This window comes from Meles meles, chromosome 5 (genome assembly GCF_922984935.1).
Source record: "Meles meles chromosome 5, mMelMel3.1 paternal haplotype, whole genome shotgun sequence".
Lineage (NCBI taxonomy): Eukaryota > Metazoa > Chordata > Mammalia > Carnivora > Mustelidae > Meles > Meles meles.
In genome coordinates, this window is record NC_060070.1 from 141,670,470 (window position 1) to 141,694,565 (window position 24,096).

At 47.0% G+C, this 24,096-nt stretch overlaps 1 protein-coding gene across 2 annotated transcripts in view; it reads left to right on the plus strand.

Moving 5' to 3' along the window:
* JARID2 (jumonji and AT-rich interaction domain containing 2) overlaps positions 1-24,096 on the plus strand; it is a 257,277-nt gene that overhangs the window by 55,298 nt on the left and 177,883 nt on the right. The window contains exon 1 of one of the 2 annotated variants that reach the window (XM_046004329.1): positions 12,929-13,004. The exons of the other annotated variant lie outside the window; for it this stretch is intronic. The gene's annotated coding sequence lies outside the window, so the exon portion shown is untranslated. Of the gene's footprint in view, positions 1-12,928; positions 13,005-24,096 lie in introns of those variants that run through there. 2 annotated transcript variants of the gene reach the window in all.

The following is a 24,096-nucleotide window of genomic DNA, read 5'->3' on the forward strand; positions in this document are numbered from 1 at the left end:
GTTCGGGTAAAGCAGTTTATTTAATTCCTGTGGTCATTGACCTTGTAGTTGGGTAACGGAGCAGATGTCCTTGTTGACCTAGAATAAAACGAAGTTTAAGGGGTCTCATATAAGGGTTTTTGGTCTTGGTGTCTTTCTGGTCCCTTTGGGTAACTCCCCAGTACCTAATATTCTGAGTGTGAGAGATGAGCTCACCAGCTCAGGTGGAGTATTAGGAATTCCTGGGACAGCGTCTGAGTGTTGAACAAGGGGTCTCACCCTCTCAGGGGTATTTGTGCTCTACCCATCCAGTTATGCACATATGTACGTTATTTCCAGCTTCTTTAAGGAAAGAATTTACTAGCATTCACTACTGTGTTTTTTAAAATGCGGAGAATTACCTAGTTTATGCTTCTTCTTCTTCTTCTTCTTTTTTTTTTTTTTTTTAAGGATTTTACTTATTTGTTTGGGAGAGAGAGAGAGAAGGAGTGAGAGGGGGAAGCAGACTCCCCGCTAAGCAAGGGGCGAGATCCTGACCTGAGCTGAAGGCAGACTCTTAACCTTAACTGACTGAGCCAACCACGTGCCCCTCGGATTTTATTTTTTAAGTATTCTCTGCACCTGGAATGCCTGGGGGGCTGAGTCGGTTAAGCGTCTGTCTTTGGATCTGGTCATGATCAGGTTCCTGGGATGGAGCCCTGTGCTCAGTAGGGAGTCTCCTTGTCCCTCTCTCCCTTTGCCCCTTCCCCTGCTTGCTTGTTCATGCTCTCTCTCTCTCTCAAATAAATACCCCCCCCAAAGTAGTCTCTGTACCCATTGTAGGGCTTGAACCCCCAAGGTCAGGAGTCACGTGCTCCACCCACTGAGCCCCCTGGGTGCCCCCAGAAGTCTTCAAACTTTCTATGGAAGTAGCACACATTAGACATGTTCACGAATCCTGATGCACATTGAGGTTTCAGAAACGGAACATACCTGTTGTTTCACCAGCGCCCAGGTAAGAAAAATCTTACCAGCTCCTCCCTAGAAGCTGTTTTCGGCAGCATAGTTGAATTTGGAATTGTTTGGACTCCTGAACGGGCGTGGGAAATGCTTTCCCAGAGGAGGGCAGAACAGGGTGCAAGTAGGGAGAGAAGCATGAGGGCGAGTGGAATGGAGAACACATGGAAGATGTGGGAAGACTGAGAGCCCGTCCTTTCTTCTGTCTGCATCCTCATACTTTGGAGTTTAAACATCTCTTTTCTTTGTTCTGTTTTTAGTAAATTGCAATTAACATTTACATTTGAGCTTTAAAATTCCTTGGAGCTCCGTTTTGGGGAAAAGGAGAGGGGCGGTTGTGGCTTCTGAAAAGGACCTGCATCTCACCCACCAGGAAATTTGACTGGATCATTTTTGAATTTCATTATCTAGTATTTGAGGCTTTGGATGTTGCTCTGGATGGTTTTCCCTTTTCTGATGATGCCCTTCCATAAATCAAGAAAGCTTTTGTGTGTGTGGGGGGGGGTGAATTTTGTATATTTCTGTACTTCAGTTTCTCCCTTTAATTATGTGATTGATTTCAGACATCTTATGAGTAGCCAATGAGAAATACATATTCATTGCCCAAATTTGCTAGGATAGCAGAGTCTGGTTTCAGTTAATTTGCAGAGTTCATTATAGTGCATAATTCATCAGGTCCAAGAAATCCAGACTCCTAGCCAGTGTAGCTTAAAACTTAATTATTTTCTTTGGAGCCAGTCAGTGACAGCTAAAACAAGCACATGCTCAACTAGAAACCCCACTAGAGTGGGTTTTTCTCATTCAGACCTGAGTCTCCATTCTAAAGCTCATGCCCCAGCACTGGAGTGACGTCACTTTCTCATTGAGTTTTTCCAGTCTTTTGGATCGGTGCAGATAATTCGGTTTTGTTCCCCAGAATGTCCCTTAGCAGCTTTTAGTCATCTTAATCTTTTCCCTCTTTTTACTTTAGCATCCTGGTGAGTTTTGTTTAACTCTTTTGTGTTGGCTTAAGAACCGCAACTACCATCTTAGAAAACCTCCTTCCTACAATGACATGGCATTCTGCGTTTGTTTATTTATTTTTAAGAAGATTCATTTATTTTAGAGAGAGGGAGTGTGGGGTGTGGTCGGGGGAGGGGAGAGAGAGAGAATCTCAAGGAGACTCTGCACTGAACACAGATGCCCGCCTCCTCCCCCCCCCCCCCCCCCCCCCCCCCCGCCTGGGCCTCCATCTCACAAACCTTGAGTCCCTGGCCCGAGTCAGAGTCAGGAGCCGAAGACCTGGCCGACTGCGCCACCCTTAGTCTCCCCCATGTTCTGCTAAATGAAATTTTAGAAGGTGGACTGTTGGATGGCGATTCTGCTTATATCTTGAATTTATTTATTATTTCATTTATTCTTGAGTGGGCTTCCATGCCCAGTGTGGAGCCCAACCTGGGGCTCGGAATCACGACCCCGAGATCAGGACCTGAGCTGAAACCGAGTCAGACACCGAACCCAGTGGGCCACCTAGGCGGCCCCACTGCTCGAACTTAAAATAAATAAATAAATAAATAAACCTTCACCAGCAGCCCTTCTTGCTCACGCGCGGTCCTTCATTATTCTCATGGTCCTCATCCCTCTTTGTCCACATGGAAATGACAGCGAGGGTGAGAATGCGTCTGACAGTTCCGTGGCACTGTCTACGCGCAGGCCAGTTGTCTTAGGCGTTTTGCATGTATTAACTCACTTGATCCTCACACCAGCCGTGTCAGCAGGTACCGTTAGCCACATGTCAGACCCCAGCTCGCGGGCTGTCTGGCTCCGAAATCTTACTGAGAGCCACCGAGGACTTGATGTTGGCACTGTTTACCGTTTCGCTTATCCCCCTGCCTTTCCTGAGAAACTAGACTACAGTGGTGTTTTTGCTCCTTCTTTTATTTTCCTTGTTAAAAACACAAAGGTGGGGAGGGGGAGTCGCCTGAGTCAGCTCAGGTCATGATCTCAGGATCCTGGAATTGAGCCCCCACAGCGGGCTCTGCTGCTCCCTCTGCCTCCTGCTCCTGGCTTTTGCTCTCCCTTCCTCCCTCACAAAGAAATAAATAAAATTGTAAAAAAATAGAAGGTGGGGCGCCTGGGTGGCTCAGTGGGTTAAAGCCTTGGCCTTTGGCTCAGGTCATGATCCTGGGGTCATTGCTGTGCTCTTTGCTCAGCAGGGAGCCTGCTTCCCTTCCTCTCTCTCTGCCTGCCTCTCTGCCTACTTGTGATCTCTGTGTCAAATAAATAAAATCTTAAAAAAAAAAGAAAAGGTATCTTTTAGAGACTTAACTTCATTTACATATGAACGTTGGTAAAATTGAGGAAGAGATAATCCTATCCCCTTGCTCCCCACTTTGTGGTTAAATAGTGACAGTTGATCTGTTGAATGTCTTCCTTTCTTTAAAAAAAACATAACAAGAGGGAGATTGGGCAATTGCACCAAATGTTATCAGGAGAGTCATTTATTTTTATTACATATATTACAGTGAGGACCGTAAGCGGTGAGTGAAGTGCGACCCTCCCCATTTTGAGGAGACATGAGATCCACCATTGAAAATATGGTACCGAAAAAAAAAAAAAAAAATGGTACCAGGCTGTTAGCGACGGAGCCGGCTGTTGGGTCCACCGTGACTCCGTGCCTGGCCGCCGTCTGCGTGTGTTAAACAGGCTGTGAGCTCTGATAGGGCTTCCAACGACGTAGGAAAGTTTCACTGTGGCTGTTTTCCAGTTTTACCTGAAGAATGCCATGGACGGCCCTCTGGAAGGTTAAACGAGAGTAGTAGCCGAACACGAATGATCTTTTTGGGTGACTGATGACCTCCCGGTGACGCTGGCCCCATGTCTCTTCTCTCATTGGGATTCCAGTCGCCCGGGGCCTTGAGTACTAACAGCAACTGCAGAGTCCACGTTGGAAAGCTCTTGGGGAAAATTCCATTCTTTCGGATTTGATGGAGTCCCTCTTTCCGGCCCTTTCAGCTGATTCCAGTTCTGTCCTCTGATGGAATCAAACATCATCTCCCATCCAGCAGGCTCATTGTTCATCTTCTCTGGGCTCAACAATCCTTTGTTGCCTCAGCCATTTTTCAAGGGAAGTTTTCAGGGGCCTCCGTTTTTCTGGTTGTGGACACCCCGTTTTGACCCTCAAAAACTTGTAACCCATGTTTCAAGCTCTCGGTATGTTAGGGCTAACACATTTTGCATGCCTTTTGATTTGGCTCCTCCGCTTCTAGACTTTATTAGATTCGGCCATAGGGATATGTATCAAGTGTGTTTCACTGTTGTATCACACTGAAATGGTAACCAATAGGAGATTGGTTAAATTAGGGAACATCTGTTCCATGCAATCATTAAAATGATACCGTAGCAAGAATAGTGAATGACCTCATGTCCTAAATGAAAGAAACAAGTGAGAAAACAGTATGTACAGGTTAAAATCATTTCAATCCACTGTTTAGGAAACCTAGTATAAAAGGTTATACGCCCAGATCAGCAGTGTTTGTATATAGGTGTGGTCAAAACACATTCAGTTTTATTTTTGTTTGTTTATCTGAGTCATATTTCTTGATCTCCGGCCTTAAGCTGGGCCCGCACTGAGTGTTGGGCACCCATTGGGTGGCTCTTTATTACACAGGGACGGAGGAGGGTGTGTAAGGGTGTGCAAGCGTGGCGGGCACGCTTTGGCATACTTGGGAGGAACAGCACGTACACAGGGAAGGCCGAAAGAAGGCTTTCTGGATGTTAGGGTATAGAGAGACCGGGAGAGGGCAGTTACCCAGGTGAATAGGGTGATGGAGAGCTGTGTGTTCCTAAGGACATTGTAGCGTTCTGAGATGGGACAGAGTAGGCAGGACTTGGAGAAGAAGGAGGGGTACTCGAGATAAAGCTTAGTTCTGTTTTCTGCAGGAAACATGTATTCTTTCAATGCAGTTTAAAAATATCTGGAATCTTCTCTTCAGAAGAAGAGTCAGGGAAGCAGTGGGGACCCAGAGGGTGTGCGGAGTCTTCTCAAGGAGAAGCAGCTAATCCAGCTGTGGGTTGAGGCAAGGGAGGTTTTCCCAGAGTGGCTTGCTGGCTGGGCTGGGCGTCTCTGGTGAAAACAGATGAACACCAGATAACTAATTTAATTTCTAGAAGTGCTGCTTAAGTGCCTTTGCCTCCTACTACTGGTTAGAGCAACACAAGCATGTGATTTATGTCAAAATACATGAATATTAGTTTTTATCATTGCCCTGCAGAACAGCATAAAAGTGACGCTTCCTGCCGTAGCCGCTTTGCAGAATAAAATTAAGAAAATCAGTATTCTTTACAAATGACTCGTCACAGCGGAAAAAACCTGTCTGTTGAGCTTACCATTTGTAGATAGCATTAATAAGTCTCTCTCTCCCGTATTACCCCAACCAAAACTGAAACATGATTTACATAGCAAAACACAGGCTGAGTGGAAGATGGCCCTGAATTCTAGCATAGGGATGCTCAAGGCACGAGGCTTTCACTGCGTCCCCAGCACCCACTCCTGTTTCTGCGCCATGCTGTCTGCACTTTCATGGCAGGCGGTTCTGGGGACAAGGGGATAACCCTCATCTATGCATGGAAGTTTCTGCACATACTAAAAGGGAATGGGCCTCGGACTTCTAACCAGTGTCTTCCATGAGATGGGATTTCAATGTTGAAAATCAGCACTCTTTGTTTGGTCTCTGGGGGTGTCCCCCTTCTAGAAGCTGAGAGACTGGGACAGGAGATCCATATCCTCCCCACCCTAAATCCAGTAACCACCCCAGGAGTGCTGATCACCTGCTTCCTTCCACCTAGTACGAAGCCCGAGTGTGGGGAGCCTCCCTCAGACGTGGGAGTATGAATTTCTGGGTTTGAAAAAGTACGAGCACTTGTGAGCACATCTTTTTCTCCCCGCAGATTAGTATTGGATTTGCTTTTCTGCACAACCCAGAAACAAATCCCTTCACACAAACCACACATGGTACGCTGATTCATTTTGCAGAGAAGTGACTTTCTAGTTTTCTCTTGCCTTTTCCTTTTTTTTTTTTAAAGATAAAATCTACTTTTCCTTTAAATATCTCAAGTCTTGAAAGGGTTTGAATTGTAAATATTTGTTTAATAAGTCACTTTTAACAGCATGGAACTTGGAGGAATTTTCCACCATTGGACCAGGTCCATCAAGTGTATCACCAAAGGTGTGGCTTCTGGCTTTGACTTGTATTTAATTTGGGTGGCTGTTCTCCAGAAAAATCAGTTTAACCTAAGGAGTTGTCACAACTCAATTCTGCCTCCCTACCCCTCTTTTGTTTTTAAACAATTGTAAATCTGTTCAGGATTTTTTTAAGAAGTCAAGTTTATCGAAGTACAGTTTGCAGCACAGCCCTTTTCAGGTGTACAGTTGGATAAATTTTGACAACTGCATACACCTGGGTCATGCCATCGAGATGATGCAATACTTATTTTTTTTTTAAGATTTTATGTATTTATTATTTATCAAACAGAGTGTGCACAAGCAGGGAGAGCGGCAGGCAGAGGGAGAAGCAGGCTCCCCACCAAGCAGGGACTCCATCCCTGGACCCTGCGATCATGACCTGAGCTGAAGGCAGATGCTTAACCGACTGAGCCGCCCAGGCGTCCAGATGCAACATTTCTGTCACCTCAGAAAGTTCCCTTATTCCTCTCTGCAGCTAGTTTCCCCCTCCCCCAGCCCCAGGCCAACGCTGACCTGATTTCTAGCATTATTGTAAAATTTCTTATAAATGGAAACACTTTTGTGTCGAATTCCTTCCCTGCAATGCCTTTTTGAGATTCACCCATGCTGGGTGTACCAGAAGTTTATTCCTTCCTTTTATAGCTGAATAAGTTTTCCTTTTCTTTCTGTCTTTCTGGGCTTTTCTGTCTGTCTTTGCCTTTCTTTGGTTTTCTGTGCTTTCGGTCTTTCTCTCTCGGCTTCAGGAATGGCAGGGTCCTTGCATTATTTTCTAGAGTCTGTTCCTCAAGTGGGCGTTGAAAGCACCCTGTTGTATCTTCCACACAAACTGAAACTTTTTGAAAAAGCCAAATGACTGGAGAGAGACCAGTCCTCCGCCTTCCCCCTTCCAGATGAGGGTAAAGAAAAAAAAAAAAATCCTTGTTCTGTACTATCGGCTGGATCTAAATGCTGGCATTCTGACTCTGGGTCAGCGCCTTCCCCTTACACCAGGTCGCCAGCCTCCCTTTCCACAAAGTAGGTGAGCTTTTCATTTGATCGAGTTGCTTGTTTTGAAACTTAGATTTTTGGAAAAGGGTTCAGTGCCGAATGTCCTAGAGTTAGCGGTAGGCAACATTCCTTCCTTCCAGAGGAATGGAGAAGCATGCCTTCTTCCAAATGGGGAGGAAGGCAGGGCCTTCAGGAACAGGAAGATTGTCTGATTATCTCTGCTAATGCAGCTTTAATGGATGAGAAAGTCCCGTTCCGTTGGATCTTTGTGCTTGCTTGGTGCATACATGCTGTAATGACACATTTTTTCTTGTGTGAAGAAAGTGCTGTGTTGAGAGCCAGTGTCTTGTCAGGGACGGGTTTGGGGGGCGGCCTGAACTGGGAGTCACGGTGTGCCAGCTCCTCCTGCCCCAGGAGGCTCTGTCCAAACCCTGGCAACTAGGACACACTTCTTCACAGCATAGACCTGGCCTTTGGACCTCGTCTCTGGTGACCACACACCTTGAGGAGAGAGGGCTGCTTCTGATGAATCTGTTCAGCCCAGCGGTGACCTGCGTTGCTGGTCACACCAAAGCCTGCACTGGGTGCTTTAGTAGAGTGTGTGTGCAAGCCCAGAGTGGAGAACCATGCCTGTTTAAATCATGGGGTGATGCTTAAACTCCAGCGATGGTGTGTCAGGGGCACTAGTTTTTTTGGCTTGCGAAAATGGGGAAGAACAGCCAGTCTGAAACCAGGCTTGGTGACAGCATTCCCTGCCTGATAGATACATGAACTTGTTTAAGAACAGGTTATTAGGCAGTTTCTTTCCACATTTATTCCCATTTTATTTATTTGACAGAGAGTGTGCTCCTGCATGCACTAGCCGGGGGAGGGGTGGGGAGCAGTGGAGGCAGAGGGAGAAGCGGACTCCCCGCTTAGCAGGGAGCCCCATGTGGGGCTCAGTCCCAGGACCCTGGGATCATGACCTGAGCTGAAGGCAGAGGCTTAACTGACTCAGCCATCCAGGCCCCTCCCAGTTGGGCTTTTAAGAAATGAAGTACTGTTAAGTATATTTGTCATTGTCATTTAAACCTTTCCCTGGACCTTGTAGGGTGGGTGTTGGTAATCACCTTTGGCGATCTCCCTTAGGGAGCCGAAATGTCCTCTTGGCTCTAGGCACCCCTTTTGTTTTTCTCTTCCTTATCTTGTTTGGGAAGAGTCTTCTGTCTCTCGCTGCCCAAGGTCTTGCTAGGACACGTCCCTCTGTCCCTCTGATTCTGGATAGCAGTTACTGTTCCCAGGTGAGGATACCTGTGAGGCTTCCAGAGGTCCAGGAACCTAGTGAAGTTAACTGAGGCAGTTGAGTGGCGAGGTTGGCCTGGACCTCCAGTGCGGGTCTGCCCAGAGGGCCCACTGTGCCTCAGGGTGGGGGCGGGGGGGGGGGGCACCTGTGTTTCACTCCTGTAGGGTAATCTGCTCCATTGCTCTTTTCTTTCTAGCCATTTACCATTTCCTCTCCGATACCTTATTCGTTCCTCATTCGTTTTTGGTTTTCTCCACGGAATATAAGCTCTTGAGAGCAGGAATCTCCTCGTTCCTGCTCACAATCCCCTGGAACAGTGTCTGGCACTTCACGCTTCCTGAGTGGTGTTGAAGGGACGGACGAGTAAGGAAAACTTTGAAATATGCCATTTCACGTAGTTCACATTGTCATCCGTCACGGGCCTGGCTTCGATGGTGTTGGGAGGTCAGTAAAAAGCCTGCAGTAGCTGAAGTTCCTGTATACTTTGGTACTTGTGTATTGGCCCTGGAAATGACTTCGAGGTCTCTTGGAGGGGCAGGGAAGAGGGAGCTTGAATTTGCAAAGTGGCGGAGGGAATCCATGGGACACAGAGGCTAGAAGGTAGATCTTGAAAGAAGCGTTTTGGGGCCTGTGAAGCGGGACTGCAGTAATAATTCGTGAGTTATTATTAGTCTTTTGCGATTCTTGGTTTCTGGAGAATTATCAGTAAAGCAAAAAATAAAACACCCCCAAACAAAAAAGAAAACAAAAATCCCCCCAAAACCCCCAAAACCAAACCAAACCAAACCAAACCCAACCCCCCAAACCATACCTGGATACCTGGCCCAGTTTGGTCCTGGCTGCTCCTGTGAGAGTTTCACAGGAAACAGGAGGAGCGTGGAGCTTGTCTGAGCATTGCCGTTGTACTGACATACAGGGACAAATGTCAGCTTCTTTATGACACGGACTGTAGGACTACAGAGCATCAGAAGCCATGTTGGTCTCTGGGAATTTTGTTCGTTTAATTTAAGTGTGGGCGGCTTGCAAAGTGAGGCCTTACTTCTCTCCCCAATGAGAACAGCTGACTTTGGCCCAGGGTAGTGAGAACCAAGGTGGGAGTTGGTACCTCATCTAGAAGAATTACAGTTTCAGACAGCTGTGATCGTGTCAGCATGGGACGCGGAGGGGGGGGCCCGTAAACTCCAGAGGGAGGAGTGGAGTCGGGTTCTGACCGACACCACCAGTGTTGGGAACCACCGTGTGTCTAGGGTGCAGTTCATCTCTCTTCAAAATTAGGGGGTGTGGTCAAATGGGGTTCCCCATCAGGTGTGGTAGTCCTGAGTTATTTGTAGGAAGGAGTGGGGGTGTGTGCTCAGTTCTTAATTCAGGTCTGATTGGAGTTTTCAGCCTAATATTTTATCCGGAATTAGGAAAGTGCTTTGAAGAAGCAAGTCCTGGGGCCCCCGGGTGGCTCAGTCAGTTAAGCACCTGACTATTGGTTTCAGCTTAGGTCATGATCTCAGGGTGGTGAGCTGAGCCCGGTGTTGCGCTCCTCAGTCAGTTTGGAGTCTGCTTGAGATTGTCTCTCTGCCCCTCCCCATCTTCACACTCTAGATAAATAAATAAAATCTTAAAAAAAAAAAAAAAAAAAAAGGAAGTCATATGGTTATGTGTCCTCTGGGCCCAGTGTCCTGGCCATCTCCTTAGTACCTGCTATTTATTATGACTGACTGTTGAAATACAAATTATTTTTTAACGATTTTTTTTTTTTTTTTGTGGTTCCCAGATCCATGAAAAAAAGGGAAGTGATGCTTTTAAATTAATCTTCTTTGTTCAGATGGATTTCCTGGAGGCTGAGGACATAATCTGGAGCCAGGATTACAGCATAGATAGTTCACATGGGTCCTGCTTTCTTTTGGTTCCATTCCATAAATGTCATTTGGTTAAGTACTTTTTCAACTAATACTGCAGGTACAGCTAAGGGGCTGGGCAGGGGGTGGGGGGGGGGGGGGTGGGGGGGCTGTAGATGTTTTGATTCTAAAAAGCAAGTGTCTTTCTTGAAAAGATAGGCAAAATACAGATTCTGCTGTAGGAATATTTTATAACAAAGGTTGCCTGTTTAATAATCTTAAGGTTTGCCAAGGGCGGTAGTACTTTCTGTGCTTCAGAATGCTTAAAACCGGGGACATTTTGGGGCACCTGGGTGGCATGCTGCATTAAGTGCCTGACTTGATTTTTGGCTCAGGTCATGACCTCAGGGTCGTGAGATCGAGCCCCATGTTGGGCTCCGTGCTCAGCGTGGAGTTGGCTCTGTCTTCTTTGTCTGTCCCTGCCTGCCCCACACATGTGCTCGTGCATGCTCCCTCTCAAATAAATAAATCTTTTTTTTTTAAAAAAGGTCATATATATATATATATGTCCAAAAATATATTTTATATATTTAAAAAATATATATATTTTTTAAAGAGGCCTTTTTGGACCATTTTTGATGTGAGCAGTAGTGGTATCACTGAAATCCTGTCACTGCCAAGATTGTTCTCCTCTCTCTCTGTGGCTTTGGAATGTCCTCAGTCTCTTTAAAGAGCTCAGCTCTTGTTCAGTCTTTAGCAGGCCTTTGAAGCAGTGTGATGCGGTGAAAGGATCGCTTGAGCCAGAGGCCTTGGGTTTGAAGCTCACCTGTGACGCTAGTGGAAGGACTGTGGGCAAGTCATTTATCCTGTGCGCGCCTCCACTTCCCCCCGAGTGGAAAGGGAGTCACAGCAGTCCCTTTGATGCAGGGTTTATATGAGTGTACGTCTGGTGCAGAATGAGTCCCTGTGTTAACCAGTCGTGATTTCATGCGTCCTTTTGCTGCCAGTTACTTATGATTAAAAGTGGAATATTGCTGCAGAATTTTTAACTTGATTGTATCAACTTAGCAACAGAAAAAAAAAATTTTTTTTTAAGCAATAGAATTTTTTTAGTCAGAAATGATTTCTTCCTGTCGGTGAAAACCCCTTGAGAAAGGGGGGAAGAAACAGCTCTTAGGACCCGTTCAGAAACAATGTCTCTAAAATGAAGAGACCGGATTAACATGTCTGTTTTTTTTTTTCCTCTTGCAATCGAGAATGTGTAAGTATCATTTAGGACAGTGGTTTGTTTTCTGAGGCGGTTGTTTATGGTTTGGTGTCACTTCGGAGTCATTTAAAGGTTGATGCATCGATTTGTGGGTAACAGAAACTTTGGTTTGATATCTGCAAACCTTGCTTGAAGAGTAATTTCCCCCAAAACTCCCTAGGAAGTTTTTTACCTTTTGCCTCAGTAAATCTGGAGTTTTGCTTGCCTCTTGCACTTAAATTTTGCCCTGATTACAAGGTGAGCTCTTCCAAAGCTACCTGATGGCTTATGGTGTAACCAGGGGGTTCCAGAATGCCAACTACAGCATGCTGTCTGAATTCATGAGACGTTGGCTTGGAATGTGTTTTTTGCGTTTCAGTTTGAGTGTGTTCCTTCCGTTGAGTTTCTGCTCTGAGGGGGATGCATAGGTATTTGTTCTAGGCCCTTCTGTGCCATGGGGCAGGGGACATTTATGTCCTCCAAGGCACTATACAAAGCTGGGGTGTGCAGAACTGGGCTGAGGGAGGAGCGGAGCCCTGCTGGTGGTTTGTTTTCCACAGCAGTCCTGCTCCCACAGGCTGCAGTGTTGATGCCTCCCTTCTCCTGCCCTCTTTGCTGAGTCTGGTTTCTGGTTTTCCTAGAAGGGACCGGGACAGTGAGGGGAGTGAGCACACACGCAGTTGCTGCTCTTCCTTTGTGTCTGCACTGCACGGAGAGAGCTGAAGTCCAGGGCCAGGCTGGAGGGCACATGGCTATGGCCGGCATTTGGGCTTTATTTTTATATATGTATTTTAAGATTTTTTTTTTTTTTAATTTGTTTGACAGGGCAAGAACCCGCGAGCCAGCGTGAGCAGGGGAAAGGGGCAGACAGCGGGAGAAGCAGACTCCCCGCTGAGCAGGGATGCGGGGGGCTCCATCCCAGGACCCCAGGATCAGAGCCAGAGCTGAAGGCAGACCTTAACCTTAACGGACTGAGCCACCCAGGTGCCCTGGCATTTGGGTTTTAAAAGATGAGTGGAAAAGAAAGAGAGTCAGGGACAAAGGTCAGGGGAGCTGCTGCTTGGGTTTGGGGGGTACTCTCTGCAGTCACGCAGGGGTTCCAGTAGAAGAAGCAGGATTTCCCCCTAGGATACCCGGGACGTTTTTACACGTGCAGCAGGAACTTTTGGGCGTTTCTTGGTTTTTGCTGTTGTGGCTACCTCATCTGTAGCGAGAAGCTTGCCATGCAGCCTCTAGCCGGAAATAAGAGTCTGAGAACCACACACCCATGAAGAGCTTGTCCTGACCCTCCCCCGCAGCCCGCCCCCCAGCGTCGTTTCGGACCGGCCTGATTCACGGGTATGGCTGTGCCGGGGCGGGCCTGCCTCATTAGAAAACGTGTTTTGGAGCAGAGACAGTGAGGGATGGGAAAGGTAACAAAACCCTCTTGGGATTCCCAGATTGCTCAGGATGTTATAAATCGTAAGTGCTCCCTTTGATCTCCGAGGGTGGTGTGGGGCAGGCCGGCGAGGGGGTGGTGGTTACCGAGAGGAGAGCTGGAGCCAGACAGCCGGAATGGCTTGTCCAAAGCTCTGAATCCCAGTGGCAAAAAGCTCTGTACTTGCCACTAATTTCTGTGTTCTTTGCTGTGGTTGGCTTTATTAAAAGGGCATAAGGAAGCAGCCTAGACATTCAGTTCCAATCCGTTTTCTGAGCTAAGCCGGTGGGGGGGTGCGGTGGGAAGGGGTGGAATGGGGCCTTTGGTGATTTCAGAGAAAGGATGACTTACTCACTTTCTCGGGGGGGAGGGCCGAGAGATCTATGGAATCTTATAAATCATCAAAAGGGTTCATGAGACACAAACAGATGTTTCATCCCGTCTGGAGAGCTGGGACCGATGAGGGCCTGCCGCCTTAGACGTGATTTCAGGAGCGCGGCTCTGACGGCCACTGTCTCGCGTGTCACCTTTCTCCGGACACGGGCCTGCGCTGGCCGTTGGGTGTGCGAGTGAGATGATGGACGAGCTGCCTCTGGTTCCTGGAACAGACTTGGGCAACGGGGGTGCCCTGTACGAGAGCGGGGGAGCATGAGGTTTACCCTGAGGATGGCCCTTTAACTTTCTATGAGGAGAAACCACCTAATCAACGGTTGCAGATTATGTAAATTGGATGCAGTAATCAAGCTTCTTGCTCCACTGCTTCATTTACCTTCTTGATTTCAGAGAAGTTCAGCCCCGTGGCTCTCTTCCTTATTTGAACTGGAGCGAGGTGCCGAGAGACTTGGGTCACACCCTAGCCGGGGAGTGCGTCTGTGTAAATAACAAGCTGCTAATTTCAGACTCACGCAGCTAAATTATGAGAGCTCCGTTAGTCTGCGCTCCCTTCCCAGCTTCTCCGTCCTCCAGTGTGTTTTCCCGTATGTCTCACAGATGAAAACTGGGGCGCCTGGGTGGCTCAGTCGGTTAGGCATCTGCCTTCGGGCTCAGGTCAGGATCCCAGCGTCCTGGGATCTGAGCTCTGACCTCCGTGCTCAGCGGGGAGCCTGCTTCTTCCCCCCACCCCCACTCTCTGTCTCTCTCAGATGAATAAATAAAATCTTTGAAAAACAAAACAAAACAAAATGGTTGCCTAGGTGGCTCAGGTGCCTTGGGCTCAGGTTATGATCTCAGGGTCCTGGGATGGAGCCCCGCATCTCAGCAGGTGTCTGCTTCTCCCCCTCCCACCCCCTGCTTGTGTTTTCCTCTCTCTTGCGTGTGCTCTGTCAAATAAATTACTTAAAAGAAAAAGAGAAGAAAAACTGCACAGACTTGGAGTGGCTCGGGGTGGGGAGGCCTGGTGCAGAGGACGGAGGCGGCATTGCTGTTTCCGTCCTCCGCACACCCCGGCCACACTCAATTCCAGGGACCTTAATAGTTCATTAGGACACAAGTGTAGAGTCCTGGTTGTGTATAGTGGTCCAAACTGGGTTAACCTTGTTCTGTTTCCGTCATGACCGATTGACAAAGAAAGAGGAAAACCTTGACTTGAATATATGAGTGGACGTGGGAAAAATGGACTTTGTGGAACTCCATGACCGTACTCGGGGCTAGTTCAGGGGTATCTCGGGATTGCAGTAGACGGTGAAGTGTTGACCGACTCCTCGTTCCTGGAGGTGGTTTTGGAACCCTCCTGTACTTTCCACTCATCTGGTATTCATTACAATTGCAGTTCCTAAACAAGATGAAACTGTGTATAGCTAATGACATGAAATGTTTCCTCCTTATCTAATCAGGACTCTTAGAGCAGCTAGATTAGATGTTATTCAGAATGGATAATATAAGAAATAATTACTAACCATATTTCACTTGTGGAATTAACCATATGGCCTCGAACTTTGCATCTATTGCAAATGAAAATAAAACTAATAAAGAGCAGTCTGTAGTATTTTTAGCCGGTGGCACACAAGACGATGATACTGTTGGTTATTTTAATCTGTGTATGAAGTATGATCTGCTGTTTGGAATGCAGCAATTTTCTGGTACTGGTGCATTTGCCCATTTTGTTTGTGGAGTTTTGTGAAATTGTAGCGTTTTGATTTGGGGAAGGGAGGCAGTGTATCATAATGAGTAACATTCACCGAAAATATCGGTACTGGATGGTATAAGGCAGTATTTGGGGCGCTGGATGCATGTTGAAAGGATTTGGGGACGAAAATCACAAAGATCTCTTTAAAAAAACTGAGTTTGATTCCTGAACCTTACTGATTATGGAAGACCTGGGCGTGTGCCATTCTATATTACATTGAGTTTTAATATTGTCAGTGTAACAGCTGCCTTCTTGTTACAGGGATGTAAAGGACATGGCATTATTTTTTTACTCAAGAAGATAAAACTCATACAATTAATTATTATTTTTTAAGATTTTATTTATTTATTTGACAGACAGAGGTCACAAGTAGGCAAAGAGGCAGGCAGAGAGAGAGGAGGAAGCAGGCTCCCCCCTGAGCAGAGAGCTCGATGCGGGGCTGGATCCCAGGACCCCAGGATCATGACCTGAGCCAAAGGCAGAGGCTTTAACCACTGAGCCACCCAGGCGCCCTACAATTAATTATTTAAAAAATATTTTGTTTATTTATCTGAGAGCGCGTGTGAGCATGAGTTGAGGGGGACAGAGGAGGAGGGAGCAGACTCCCCCCTCACCAGGGGAGCTGGATCCCAGTGGCCTGAGCTGCAAACCCCTAGCCCACTGGGCCCCTCCCCGGGTGCCCCTCCAATCAAGAGTTACATGTTCGTTGTCTGCCCTGTACAATAACAACCTCATCATGGCCACATGGAGTGTTCAGGATTCCGGTTATAGGCTAGAACACACTGTCAACGTGAAAGTGCACCCTTGCATAAGGATTAAATATGATAGCAGGGCTGTTCACCCGAGATCTGACAGGAAATGTATTAGCAAGTTTAAAAGTCCTTTTGGTTTGGGTCATAAGACATCTGTTTTGAAGCTTTGTTTTTTCTGCCCTGTTTCAAAGCCCAAGAATTTGTGGCAGTAAAAGCGGGCTGTCTGTTCAGAACCAAAGACTGAGTGCGTTGGGGGACCTAGCTGTTTCATGACTTGTCAGCACAAAACACCTTTTCTTCCTCATCTCCTACCACACTACCCCTTGTATCTGCAAACGACTGCTGCCCTCTGGGTGAGTAGTTAATACAGATACGGTAACAAAAAAGACTTCCCTCGAAGGTAGGTAAAGTCGGTCACTAATAGAGCCCGAGTTAGAATAGCCTTTTAATTTTATAAGGGGAAGGTTTCTCTGCTATTTGGAATGGGTGGGATGGTGGGAAATCTTCATAGTCTGATCGGTGGAATGAAAAGCACGTAAATGTAATTTCACACATACTAAGAAGTATATGGAATGATGACTGTTCGTTGGACCTCAGCAGTCAAGGGACAGTAAGAACAGAGGGCCTGTGTCTGGGCCCCTGTGGCTCCGATTCTGTCCCTGGTTAAAGAACAGGGTGCTCAGGTCGTGAGCATGACTGTCATCATTCTCTAGACTAATTTTATGTGGATTTGCAATGGGTTACAAAATGTTTTGTCATTCAGGGTATCTCTCCTGGGCCCAAGAACGTCTCGACAGATGCCTGGGTGCGTGTGCGTGTGCGCGTGCGTGTGTGTGTGTGTGTGTTTTATTAAAGATTTTATTTATTTATTTGACAGAGAGATCATAAGTAGAGAGGCAGGCAGAGAGAGAGAGGAGGAGGAAACAGGCTCCCTGCCGAGCAGAGAGCCCGATGCAGGACTTGATCCAGGACCCTGAGATCTTGACCTGAGCCCCCTGAGATCTTGACCTGAGCCGAAGGCAGAGGCTCAACCCACTGAGCCACCCAGGCACCCTGGGTGTGTGTTTTGAGCAGCATTCTCCCGAAGTCCTTTTCCTTCCTCCTGCAGATCAGGATACTCAGTAATAGCGCCTATCTTGTAAGGATTCAGGGAGTGTGAACCACATGAGCAAAGCCTAGAATAGTGCCTGGCACACGTGAGTTTTCATGAACTGTTTCTGGGATTTGTCTAAACACAGTCCCCAGGCAGTATCTTCAGCCAGCAGTCAGGGAACATCTGCATTAAGCCGCTGGCAGAATCAGACTCGCTCTTCCTCAGTCTTTTAGCTTTAAAAAAAAAAAAAAAAGAGAGCTCCTCTTGTGGGGTGATCCATTGTACAAGGAATCTGTAAGGTGGGGCGGGGGAGATTTCAGGATAGAGAAGGATGATTGTGTCTTCAAGCTTCCCGCCACCCTGAATCCAGAAGATCAGACATAACCATAATATAAACATAACAGCATCCTCTTTGAACCAAAGCAAGAAAAAATGCCAAGCTGTTCTGAATTACCTGGTTCATTTGAGATTGGGCTCTGAGCAGTTGGATCCTAGCAGCAAGGCTCATTCTAGAACTGCAGTTTCGCCAAGTGCTGGAGGGTAGCAAGTGACCAGGACTGGAGGTTACTTTTCTCTACAGCATAGTGACTGTAGGTTTCCCAAAGGAATCATTCTGGCTTTTTCCTTTCTGCTCCCCGAGAGCAGTGGTAAGGAATCTCTTAGATCTGTGTGGGTGGTGGGCTTTTGCCTGCTGGGCAAGCAGGCACAGCCTGGTTTTCCAAATGCATTTCTCCTGCATTCCTTGCTGCCTCCATTAAAGCCTGTCTGAATCGTGTGGGAGTAGCTACCTACGTCTTGTGCTTGGCTTTTTCTTTTCTTACAGTTGGAGGAATGGGCTGGGGAGACTCGCCACAGCCCAGCTTGGGTGTGCCACAGCCCAGGAGCGATCCTGTTCTCCTGGGTCTGGGGTGACTCTAGGCTACCCCTGAAGAGTAAAACAGGGGAGGGTTCTGCAGCGAGCATCTCGCTGTTTTCCCTTCTGTGCTTTCTCCTCGAGATCCCGCCTTAAGTGCTCAAAGTTACTTCGGATGTGAAGGTAGCCCCTGGCCATGTGAATGTGCCTGGTCTCAGTTGTCATGTGTTATCCGTGGGACATACACGTGGCCTTTCTAGGTCTTCGTAATATGAAAATAGAGGTAAAAAACTTGATTTTTATGTTGGTTGCATGTTTCAATGGTGCTATTTTAGATACATTTGAATTGCAGTTGTCACCTGTTTCAGCAGCTTTATTGGGGGCATTTGATGGTTTTAATACCTTTCTTGAGGGTTTTATTTATTTGAGAGAATGCAAGCTAGAGAGCCGAAGTAGAAGGAGTAGCAGAGGCAGAGGGAGAAGCAGGCTTCCCACCAAACAGGGAGCCTGATTCGGGGCTCTATTCCAGAACGCTGGGGTCAGGACCTAAGCTGAAGACAGGCAGATGCTTAACCAACTGAGCCACCCAGGTGCCCCGTTTGATAGTTTTAAAAGGCGTTCTGTTTCTGTTGGACAGCACTGGTGTGTTCTGTGCCAGAATTTGGGGTATACCTGTGCCCTTTGTCCTCCTAAAGTAGACTTGTTTTGAGGTATAATTGGCGTGCAGTAATATTCATCTATTTTAGCTAAACAGTTCTAGGAAGTGTGAAAAATGCACATTGTCCTGTAAACCCATCAAGTCATAACCACCGATCTCTTTCCTAGATTTTCTGACTTTTCTAGAATGTCCTAAGTAGAATCACACAGTATGTATCCTTTTGAGTGCAGTTTCTTAATCCGTTTGAGATTATCCACATTGTTCATGCTAGAAGTGCGTTTCTTTTCACTGCTGAGTGGCATTCTGGCGTCTGGACGGACCACAGTTGGTGTCTGTCGCTTCATGAGCTCACAGACATGTGGTTGTTTCCAGTCTTTGGCAGTTACGGGCAGAGCTGCTGTGCATGGGTTTTTGTGAGGTTATGGTATTAACTGCTAGGTATTCACTGCTTGCACATGTTTACCTTTACAAGAAAATGCTGGTCTTTTCCAGATTGTACCCTTTTGCGTCCCGCAAGCAACGTGTGAGGGTTCAGTTGGCTCATGAGGGTTCCTTTGTACTCGGGGCGGTCCGTTTTCAAATTCTAGCCATTTTAAAAGGTGTGTAGTAGAATCTCACTATGGTTTTAATTTGCATTTCCCTAGTGACTGACAGATGTAGAGCATATTTCCGTATGTTTATTTGCCCCTTTTAAAATTGGGTCATTTTTCGGGTGCACGGCTGGCTCAGTCCGTAGAGTATGTGACTCTTGGTCTTGGGTTGTGAGTTTGAGCCCTGAGTTGGGTGGAGAGATTACTTAAAAATAAAATCTTAAAAAAAAAAAAACCCTGAAAACCGAAAAAATAGGGGTGCCTGGGTGGCTCAGTGGGTTAAAGCCTCTCCCTTCGGCTCGGGTCATGGTTCCGGGGTCCTGGAATTGAGCCCAGCGTTGGGCTCTCTGCTTGGCGGGGAGCCTGCTTCCACCTCTCTTTCTGCCTGCCTTTCTCCTACTTGTGATCTCTGATTGTCAAATAAATAAATAAATAAAATCTTAAAACAAAACAAAGAAATAAAAGGACACTCATTCAAGGGAAAAAACAAAAACTTTTGTAAACTTGGGTTTGTATCTGCACTAAGAAATTTTAAACTGAGACCCACTCTTTGTGCACACACATGCAGAACTGAAACCCGTTTCACGAAACTCGGCCACATTAATAAATGATTTCTCTTTATCCGTGACATACTCTGACCTGTCCAGTTTTGTTCTGTTTAATTTAAAAGAAGAATGCTTGTCTGGAGACCGAGCATATTGATTTCCTGTGAGGGATGGTCACAGCTTGTCTTGGATTTATGGACATGAGACTGCAAGGGAGGGCCTTCCTCTTCCTGGTGTGTGTACCGGGAGGGGGTGTTCTTTTTGCCAACTCTGGGTATTTAAATTTGGTGCCTCATTTTACTTCACAATTAAAAACGAGGCTAGAGGGTCCTTGCTAGGCCTGGTGTTAAGGAGATTCTGCCTTTTCCCCCAGAGATTCCTTCCATCTTGGTGGTTTCCAAATGCTACCCAGGGAATCCTGGGGTTCTCAGAGTCCCTTTTCAGGCATTTGCACATGAAAAGGTATTCCTGTTTTTACTGTCATTCTCTCCTAAAAGTGTGGCAGGGAGCTCTAGATGCTACATAATGTGTGAGATACATCAAACTGAATTTGGGTAGGAGAATCCAGCTGACTGATTCAAGCCAGACATCAAGGAGATTTGCAAAAGCAGGAAACATTGCCTCATTTTTCACTAAATTTTTTTTGGGAAAAGACGGTTTTCAAAAGAATGTTATTTATGTTAACGTGTGGTAGTTATTTTCTAAATGAATTAATATATATATTTTAAAATTTTCTTGGTTTTAGTTTGAAACTTGATTATTTTTATTTTTTTCTAAAGATCATTTGTCAGAGAGCGAGTGAGCTTAAGCACGGGGAGAAGCAGGCACAGGGAGAGGCAGACTCCCCACAAAGCAAGGAAACCAATGTAGGGCTTGATCCCAGGACCCCGGGATCATGACCTAAGCCGAAGGCAGACACTTAACGACTGAGCCACTCAGGCGTCCTAATACTTTTAAAAAAATGTATATATATTTTTATTTTTAAGTAATCCCTACACCCAGTGTGGGGCTTGAACTCACAACCCTGGGATCAAGAGTCACACACTCTTACTGAGCCAGCCAGGCACCCCAATTTGAAACTTAACTTTTCTTAACTTGAAAGTTTCCCTCCGTGTCTGTTTATCACTATCTGTCTGTCTGTATCCCGCATAAACAGTAGCACTTTTGGTCCTCAGTCGTTTTTCAGAGTTCAGAGAGATCCTGAAACCCAGCAGCGTGGACATTGCTGCTCCAATTCCGTGTCCTGTGGCTTAAAACCTTTCCTGCTGGAGCAGTTAAACACCTTCCACCCTTTAAAAAACTTTTCGGGCAACTCTGTCGGGACCCCTCTCACTCTTTAGAGATTTTCTGTATCTTCACTCAATGAGCTTTTATCGCGTTACTCCCCAGTTAATCAATAAAAAATTAAAAAAAAAAAAACAACTTGTTATTGGGACGCCTGGGTGGCTCAGTCGGTTGCGCATCTGACTCTCGATTTAGGCTCAGGTCGTGATCTCAGAGTCGTGAGATCGAGCCCCTCGTGGGGCTCCGCGCTGCTTAAGTTCCTCTTCCTCTGCCCCCCACCCATAAATAAATTCACTAAAAAAGTAAGAAAATTAAAACTTTCTATTATAGGAAATTGAAAATATCTGCAAAAGTGGTAAAAATAATATCATCTTCCACCATGTACTCCTCTCTCAGCCCCAGCTGCGTCGAGCTCGCGGTCGACTTGTGCTTCTGCTTCCACTTGGATATGTCGAATATGGCGTCATATACTTGGCAAACATATCCTTATTAATCTTTAAAAGTTGAGGATTCCGGGGCGCCTGGGTGGCTTAGTGGGTTAAGCGACTGCCTTCGGCTCAGGTTATGATCCTCGAGTCTTGGGATCGAGTCCCTCATCGGGCTCCCTGCTTGGTGGGGAGTCTGTTTCTCCCTCTGACCCTCCCCACTCTCACGCGTGCGCGCTCTCTTTTTCTTTCAAATAAATAAATAAATAAAATCTTAAAAAAAAAAAAGATGAGGATACCGGTAATACATATGATAGGTTTTAATCCCAAATAATGAGCATTCAGAGGTTCTCTACTGTCTGTCCCTCATCTTGTTTCTGAAGGTTGGTTTGAAATGAGGTCCATACATTGAGATTGGTTGATTACAAAACGTGAGTTTATTACTAATCTGACACCTCCACCATGACCCGTGGTCCTGCCCTTTGTTACTGGTTGAGGACACAGGGTTGGCTGTCCCAAGGGGCACAGGTTTTGGGTGTGCAGGTGTGCGGGCTTGTTTACCAGCAGCGTTCGGGGGAGGGTGGGGTGGATCTGAAACACTTGATTGTTGATAGGGTTTTGTCCTGAGGATGTGCTATCTTTAGTGTTTTTCATAAAAGGAGGCCCTTCTGCCTGGCCTCCACAATATTCCCTTCTCGTTCGTCATAGTTCATTCCCTCACCTGCATTTTCTCAGGGACCCAAACGATGGTATGTGTCGTGTTCAGGTGGTATCTGGAAACTTCTGCAAGGTTCTTGCCTCCTTGGGTCTGTGAGCACTGTTGCACACGGGTAGATGATGTGATGGAGAGTGTGGGAGTGTGGAGTGCTGTTGGCCTCGGGATGCACGGTTAGCGGAAGCCGAGGGTGGCATCTGATAGTGGGGTCTTAGGGAGGTGGGATGTGAGTGGGGCTGAACTCAGCTGGCTCCGCCTTCCATTCTGGATGCCGGTGGAGGGTGATGCATGGGGCTGTTTGCAGGTGGGGACAGGCTGGGGAGTGGAGTAGGAAGGAGGATGAGGCAGGAGAGAGAGGATCAACACTCCTGAAACCAGCGGAAGGATCTTGTGTGAACAGGCCCCCGCAGGACTGGACAACCTTGGTTCAGAGGCAGTTTTTGCAAAAATCAGATTAATGTAACTGGAGATGAACAGAGACTGACCGGAGGTCTCTCTCCTCTTTATATTCACATTTTCATCCTTTCCAGACTCAGTGTCACTTCCTTTGAGCAGGGCCCCCCCCGCCCCCCCCACCGTTGGATGCCGCTGTCTCCACCTCTCTGTCCTGTCACTAGTCCAGTCACACAGGATGTGAATTGTTTGTTTTCAGAGGTGCCTTTGGCCCCCCCTTTGATCTGTCTTGTTAGCAGATTGCTGGTGAATATTTACCGCATGCCGGCCTGGGGAGCTGTTCAGTGATGCGGGCTGAATGAAAAGGATCCCCCTGAATGAGAGATCAGGGAGGGAAATACCAGGAGGTGAGGGACGGGTCATCCTTCTGCAACACCCCAGGGAGGGCCTTTCGGCCCTTTTGTAGGTACTGACAGAAAGGTTGGAGCACGCTTACCTCTTAATGTTTCTAATGCTCAGGAGGCAAAGCACACTCCGCAGAGGCCCCTGCGTGGAATTGAGAAGGCCTGCGGAACTCCCCAGAAATCATCATCTGCGGCCAGGCCTCAGGAACCGCTGTTTGTTGAACACCTACTATGTACCCACCCTCTGTGGGTGGGGAGGCTTCACGTGTATTACCTCCCGTTGCTCTGCCGGGTTCTGCTTCTCTGGCTGTGCTGTCTTCTAGCTGTAGGAACTGGGCATGCTCCTTGAAGACATGCCACAGACTGAGGATGTTGGTAAAACTTGTTATTGTCCTTAGAAGGATTAGATGATTGGGATGCCTGGGTGGCTCTGTCGGGTAAGCCTCTGGCCTCGGCTGGGGTCCTGGGATCGAGTCCCGCATCAGGCTCCCTGCTCAGTGGGGAGTCTGCTTCTCCCTCTGCCTGCTGTTTCCCCTCCTGGTGCCCTTTCTCTCTCCCTCTCTTACAAGTAAATAAAAACTAAAAAAAAAAAAAAACCAAAAACCAGGATTAAATGATTATACACATACAGTGCTTAAGCCATAGTGAAACCTTACTGAATGCTTACTCCTGCTTTGACGGAAGAGGGATTGGAAGCATTAAAATGTTCATCCAGGAGCACACCTGGCTGGCTTAGTCGGTGGAGCATGCTTGTGACGCACGATCTCAGGGTCCTAAGTTCGAGCCCCACATGGGTGCAGAGATTACTTAAAAATAAAAATCTTCTTTAAAGAAATGTTCATCCATGTTGTCCAATGTCATGTTAATGCTAAGTGCTAAAGCCGAGCCTGAAGTCCGTCACAGTCGGTTTTGCTCTGGACTTCAGAGCACACATCCAGTGATAACGAGACCCTGTTTCCCCTGTGACCTCAAACCGACAGATTCTAGTTGTCCAGGAGTCCCTGTCCCCTTTAAAAACTGGTAGAGACTTCGTTTATGGCGCTGCGCTGTGTGGCTTAATGGGATGTGGGCCGGTGCTGCTGTAGGAAGGTTGCTTGTTGTGTGTTAGAGCTCTACCTTTTGGGGGCCGGTGCCCTGGAAGGATGGGCTGGGGACACACCCCTTGTGCACACAGCTGGCGCGCAGTGGCCAGCAGCGGAAGCTGGGGGAGTGACTGGCAGGCCTCCAAATATAATGCCCTTAAAATAGGCTTTTTGCTGGGCTCTCATGTTTCCCTTGGAACCAGGAGAGTGTCTGTCT